The sequence below is a fragment of the Malania oleifera genome, chromosome 9 (genome assembly GCF_029873635.1).
Source record: "Malania oleifera isolate guangnan ecotype guangnan chromosome 9, ASM2987363v1, whole genome shotgun sequence".
In the NCBI taxonomy this organism is placed as follows: Eukaryota; Viridiplantae; Streptophyta; class Magnoliopsida; order Santalales; family Ximeniaceae; genus Malania; species Malania oleifera.
Window position 1 is genome coordinate 58,688,934 of NC_080425.1, and position 7,266 is coordinate 58,696,199.

The following is a 7,266-nucleotide window of genomic DNA, read 5'->3' on the forward strand; positions in this document are numbered from 1 at the left end:
ATGTTGCAATTGATTTAATTTACATACACTAGATTGACTTTAGGGTTATGAAAATACTGCTGTTAGGATATTGACTTAGGGCATCAATTTTAAAATATCAATTTACCCCCCTTCTTGCGATCACAGTAAAGCTAACAATTGATATCAGAGCCACGTAGCATAGACTAATAATTATTTTGCAAAGATATGTGATGGCTTATAGCTCCGTGACCCCTTTCCTTGAGGGACCATCTTCCACACGACCTCCAGTTTTCAGTGGTGTTAATTACACCTTCTAGAAGCAGAGGATGCACATCTACTTTTAAAATACAGATTGGAAGGTGTAGAATATCATCTCTAAGGGAAATTAGGTTCCTATGAAAATAGAGGGTACAATTAGAGTTTCTAAAACTAAGGAAGAATTTAATGATGATGATATGAAAGATGTTAGTTTGAATACCACTGCTATGAATATTCTGTATTGTGGTATTGATATGAATGAGTTTAATAGAGTAATGACATGTGCTACTACAAAAGAAATCTGGAATAAGTTAGAAGTCACATATGAAGGTACTAGGGATGTGAAAGATAGTAGGATAGATATGCTGAATAGTGAATATGAGGCCTTTAGGATGAATGTTAGTGAGTCTATTCAGAGCATGTACACTAGATTCACACACATTATAAACTCACTGTATGCATTAGGTAGGACCTATCCTACATATGAAATGATTAGGAAGATCTTTAGAGGCTTGCCTCCTGTTTGGGAAGCTAAGGCTATGACCATTTCTGAGGGTAGAGACCTTAAGAGCGTGACTCTAGATGAATTGATAGGTTCCCTGATTACCTATGAATTAGCCATAAATGAGAGACTCAATAAACATAATAGGGAGAAAAAGGTGACTACATTGAAGACCTCTAGTAATACATTTAGTGAATGCAGCGAACCTGACTCTGAGAATGAAATGGCCATGCTAACTAGAAAAATCAACAGATTCTTCAGGTAGAATAGAAAGCAATACGAAAAATATAGGGAGCCTACATCTGAGAAGGGAGAGTCTAGTAAAATAAAAGAAAAATCAAATGCTCTCACGTGTTATAGTTGCAATAAAGTTGGGCACATCAAGCCAGACTATTGATTACGCACCAAAACTGCGTAATTGGGCATCTTAACCCGGGCTTTACGGTTTATATTTTTAATTAAATGTCCAAAATTGTCCAATATTCTAATAAAGTGCCAAAATCATCATTCTTGAACTTTACTGCACTATTTATAAAGTTTTGGTAATTTTTTGTCACAGGAAAATTCCCGGGAATCAAAACCGATACTTGTTCGTATTTCATGCATAACTTTTCCGTTCGAGCTCCGATTGAGACGATTCAATTTTTTGGAGAAATAGGAAAGGATCATCTACAACTTTTGTGCTTTGAGTTTTGTGAGCTACGGGCTCCAAAAGAGCAGAATTTGTGACGAATAGAGAACAAATAAAATGAAAAAAATTAAAAAAATGGATAGTTGATGTGACCCGGCCATGCATAGCCGGGTCGGGTTGGCAAATCTGGGTAGGGCTTCTTTTTCTTTTCTTTTTAAACTCCCCCAGTGCTGCTTCCATCTAGGCTGGACGACTCTCCTCTCTTCTATTCTTCTCCTTCTTCTCCTTCTTCTTCTTCTTTAATTTTTCTCTGTCTTGTCTTTTATTTTCAGCTCTCTCTCTTTCATTCTCTCTGTCTTTGGGGCCTCTCTCTATCTCAGTCTCCTTTCCTAGTCTCTTCTCTATATTCTCCTTCTCCCTCAATCCCTTATTCCCCCAGTTGCAGCCGTCTTCAGCAGTGCCAGCCGCGAGCCATCCTGCAACTCGAAGAAAGCTGCTAGCCACACGCAGCAGCCCCTTGCTGGCCACGCACCAACACAACAGCCGTGTGTCTCTGTAGCTGCAAAAACACAAGCACAGCAGCCCCCTATTCCTCCACAGCACTGCCTCCTCTCCAGCTGCAACACCAGTAGACCCGAGCACACCAGCGGTTGCAGGAATTTCATCAACACACAGCAGTGGCCAACCATCATATGCAGCAGACACGAGCACCACACAACACAGCCATGCCCCAGCCCCCAAGGCTCTGTTTTTCACTCTTTTTTTTTTTTCGTTGTCTTTTTAAATTGCAATTGAATAAATTTTATTTTATTTCATTTATTAAAGTTAATCTACATTTAGGATTTGGATATTTACTATGTAACTTTTTTCTTGAAAGTTTAGTTTTTATTCATTTATCTTGCCCTTGATTAATGTTAGTGTTAGCTTTGAAGACTTTAAGTTAATTTATTTTTGTTTATTATTCTTTGGTCTATCTCTTAAAAAAATAAAAAAATAAAAAGAAAAAAAAGAAAAATTCCAAAAAGAGAAAAATGTTTTTGTTACGTAATGTGTTTGCATTTTGGTTCAAGATTGTGATTTGATTAAAAGTTTGTTTTTTTTAGTGTGTGTGAATCTGATTGAGTTTCCATAGTGTGTTTTTAATTCCACGTTCTAGGTTACCATCCTTAATTAACGCGTGCTTTGATGTTTCCTTGAGTAGGTTAGGGTTTCCCGTTTTTATTCTTTAGTTCAGTACATGTTAGTTTTAGGACTTTAACTTGCATGCTATTTAATTTGTTAAAAGTAAAATCAAACAATTTTGAAAATCCGAATCTGAACCAAGTTCAGTACATCTTTAATTTCGATTGGAAGAACGTAAAATCTGAGATTAAAACGCATTCCCTGAGGAGATGATCTAGCCTTTGGGCTTAATATTACGCGACGTAACTCCTATACTTGGGATAGCTTTCGAGCTGCTCATTTTTTTCGAGTGAGTCAACTACCCACTACTGAAAAAGGAGGCTAAGAAAAATAAGAAAGCCATGAAGGCAGGCACTTCATGGGATAAATTAAGCAGCAGTGACTCACACTTAGACTACAACGACTCAGAGGTCGCTAATCTGTTCTTGATGGCACATGATGATGAGGTATCATCCTCTTGTTCTTTATCTTCATACTATTCGTTTGATGATTGTGATTTTGATTGCATGCTTACGTTTAGAGAATTACAATTTGAATATATTCGTGTATCTAAACTGTTAAATAAAATGACCAAAGAAAATGATGATTTGAAAAAGAAATGTGAAAATTGGTCAAAATTGTTTGGAATTGCAATGACTATTGCTGAGCATGAGAGGAAATTGGAGGATAGCTCCAAGATTGTTTTTAAATTCACTGAGGGCAAACACAATTTTGAAAAACTACTTGGTGCCTAAAGAAATTCTCTAAGTAAAGAGGGTCTAGGCTTTAATGGCGTTGAAAATGTTAGACGACCTAATCTTTAATTGGGACATTTCACATGTGAATCAAAATCTCAAGTCCCACCTAAAGATTCTAAGTGTAGAATGAAATGTTTTAAATGCAAACAAATTGATCATATTCAATTTGATTGTCCACTTAGGAATAAGCATACGAAAATTAGAAAAGTGTGGGTAGTTAAAGGTGATCCAGTTACTAACCCCCATGGACCCAACAAAATTTGGGGACCAGCATCACTTACTTAGTCTATTTTGTAGGTGTGTTTGAGATTGTCCTCCTCCAAGGACATGTGGTACCTGGATAGCGGGTGCTCACGACACATGACCTGCGACACCGAAAAATTTGCGTCAGTCATTCCCAAGGATGGAGTGTATGTGACGTTCTGTGACAATGCAAAGAGACGCATCATCGGCTTAGGTAAGGTTGGTAAAGATCCTTCCCTGGTTATTGATAATGTTTTATTAGTTGATGAATTGAGGCAAAACTTATTGAGCATAAGTCAATTGTGTGATAAAGGATATACGGTATCATTTGAAAATGATAAATGCAAAGTTGAAAGTAAATTAGATCATAAAGTACTTTTTACTACAGATTGCCAAGAAAATGTATACACTACCACCTTTGATAACATAGCTTCACAACAAGTAACTTGTTTTTCAAAAAAAAAAAAAGTAACTTGTTTTTCTGCAATAAATGAAGCTAGTTGGTTATGGCATAGGTGCTTAGGACACGCTAGCATGGACTTATTGTCAAAACAAGTAAGAAAATATTTAGTAAAAGGCTTTCCTAAACATCATTTGTAAAACATAAAATTTGTGATGCATATCAAATGGGTAAGCAAACAAAATCAAGTTCTAAGAAAAAGAAATTTATATTTACCAATAGACCACTTGAAATGCTTCATTTGGATTTGTTTGGTCCTAATTTTGTGCAAAGTCTTGGTGGTAAATCATATGCTTTTATCATTTTTGATAACTTTTCTAGTTTCACATGGGTGTTATTTCTCTCACATAAAAATGACATATGTGAACAGTTTACTAAATTTTGTAGGAGAATTTAAAATGAAAAAGGCTATAAAATAACTCATATAAGAAGTGATGGAGGAATTGAATTTAAAAATGAAGGCATAGCAAATTATTGTGACCTAGAGAGCATATCACATAACTTTTCAGCACCTAGGACCCCTCAATAAAATGGCGTGGTAGAAATAAAGAATAGGTCATTACAAGAAATGGGTAGAATTATGTTGAATGAACATAAGTTACCTAAATATTTTTGGGTCGAGGCTATAAATACTGCTAATTATGTCATGAATAGGGTGTTGATTAGACTGTTTCTTAATAAAATCCCTTATGAATTGTGGAACAACCATAAACCTTTTATTTCTTATTTTCATGTTTTTAGTTGTAAATGCTTTGTACTTGGGGATAATGAACATCTAGGAAAATTTGATTCTAAATCTAATGAAGGCATTTTCCTAGGCTATGCTCTTAATAGTAATGCATATAGGGTTTTTAATAAAAGAACATTGACTATCATTAAATATATCCATGTCGTGTTTGATGAATCTAATCCATTTTTTAAGAAAGATGATGAAGATGATATTAACATTAGAAAATGTTTAGACAAATTATCTATTGAAAACAATGTAAGTGAAAATTCATAAGTAAATGATAAATCATCTGAAGATAATGACAATGAAAATGAATTTCAGGAGTTTGCTAGAGATTGGAGATTCATTAGGAACCATCCTGTAAATCAAATCATATGTGAACCATCCCGTGGTGTAGCCACAAGATCTTCCTTGAACAACCTAGTTAGTCATTCTGCTTTCTTGTCCCTGGAAGAACCTAAAAATATTAAAGAATCCATAAATGATAAGTCTTGGGTGATGTCCATGCAAGAAGAACTTAATTAATTTGAAAGAAGCAGAGTGTGGATCCTAATTCCTAGGCCTAATGATCAAACAATTATTGGAACTAAATGGGTATATCGAAATAAGAAAGATGAGAATGGGGTAGTAACTAGGAATAAGGCTAGACTAGTTGCCCAAAGTTATAATTAGGAAGAGAGGATAGACTTTGAAGAAACGTATGCTCCTGTAGCTAGGTTAGAACCCATTCGTATGCTATTTGCTTATGCTGCTTTTAAAAATTTTAAATTGTTCTAAATGGATTTTAAAAGCACTTTTCTAAATGGCTGCATTAATAAAGAAGTATATGTAGAACAACCACCTGGTTTTGAATATCTTCAATATCTAGATCATGTTTACCGATTGTCTAAGGCCTTGTATGGATTGAAACAAGCTCCTAGAGCTTGGTATGAGGGGCTTAGTGGTTTTTTACTAGAAATGGGTTTACCCATGGCAAGATTGACACTACACTCTTCATCAAATCCAAAAATGATGATATTCTCATAGTTCAAATTTATGTTGACGATATCATTTTTGGAGTAACTAATGATGAGTTGTGTAATGGTTTTTCCAAATGCGTGCAAAGTGAATTTGAAATGAGCATGATGGGTGAGCTTAGATTCTTTTTAGGGCTGCAAATTAAACAAGCTGAATATGAAACTTTCATATACCAATCTAAATATGTCAAGGACATGCTAAAGAAATTTAATATGGAAGATTGTAAAATTTTTGGTACCCGTATGAGTTCTTCCATTAAACTTGATAAAGATGAGCAAGCGATCCCTGTTGATGTGAAATTGTATAGTGGCATGATTGGGAGTCTTCTATATCTCGTTGCTAGTAGACCTGATATTATATTTAGTGTGTGCATGTGTGCTAGGTTTCAAGTTGCTCATAAGGAATCTCATCTAATAGTAGCTAAACGAATCCTTAGGTATCTAGTTGGAACTATAGAGTTAGGAGGCTTATGGTACCCTAAGCATACTACCTTTGAGATTGTGAGTTATACTGATGCTAACTTTGCCGGTGGTAAGGTTGATAGAAAGAGTACCGGTGGCACTTATCACTATTTAGGAAAATCTCTCGTTTCTTGGTTCTCCAAGAAACAAAACTCAATTGCCTTATCCATAGCCAAAGTAGAAGGAAGTCATTGTGCTCAAAATCTTTATATGAAACAACAACTTATGGAGCTTGGGTTGCACTACGATACAGTACAAATTAAATGTGATAATACTAGTGCAATCAACATCTCTAAAAATCCTATCTCACATTCAGAAACAAAACACATTGAAATTAGGCATCACTTCCTTCGTGATCATGTGTAGAAAGGGGATGTGGCTCTTGAGTTTGTATGCACTAGTGAGCAGTGGATGGACATTTTCACTAAATCGCTTCCAGAAGATCGGTTCATACAAGTTAGACATAAATTAGGTCTTATGCATAGTAGAGATGCTTCCTAGATATTTTATAGTTTGCATAAATTTAGGGGGAGCTTTCAAATAATTTTAAAGTCTAACAACTAATATAACTATTCATATCTTTCATTGACTTTATGAAATTGATTATACTTTACAATGAACATTTCTCATATCTACTCCGTGGTGATGATTGCATTTCTATTTTATGTATTGATCATATTGGAACTATTTGAGTTACGTGGTTGTGGATAAACTGTTAGATCTTAAAAACTCAAAATAGGTCATTTTTGTACAGGAATTTTTGGCAAATGTCTTATTTTCAAACGGCATGCTACTGAAATTTTTAAAATTCCCAAACTTCTCTTGTGTACTAATGTTCTATACCCAATGCCTAAGGCTATTATTTTTATGGCCTTTTTTGCTGTTGGCAAAAGGGGGAGATGGATAAAATGGCAAAAATTGGGTTGGGTTGAATTGAACTTAAATGGAAAATTATTTAAAGTTTTACATAATGCACATTGTTAGGGGTAGCCTTCTAAGGCTATACCCATTTTTTACATGATGTATTTGTCATCATAAAAAAGGGGGAGAATGTTGACCTTATAGATCACACCTGATTTTGATA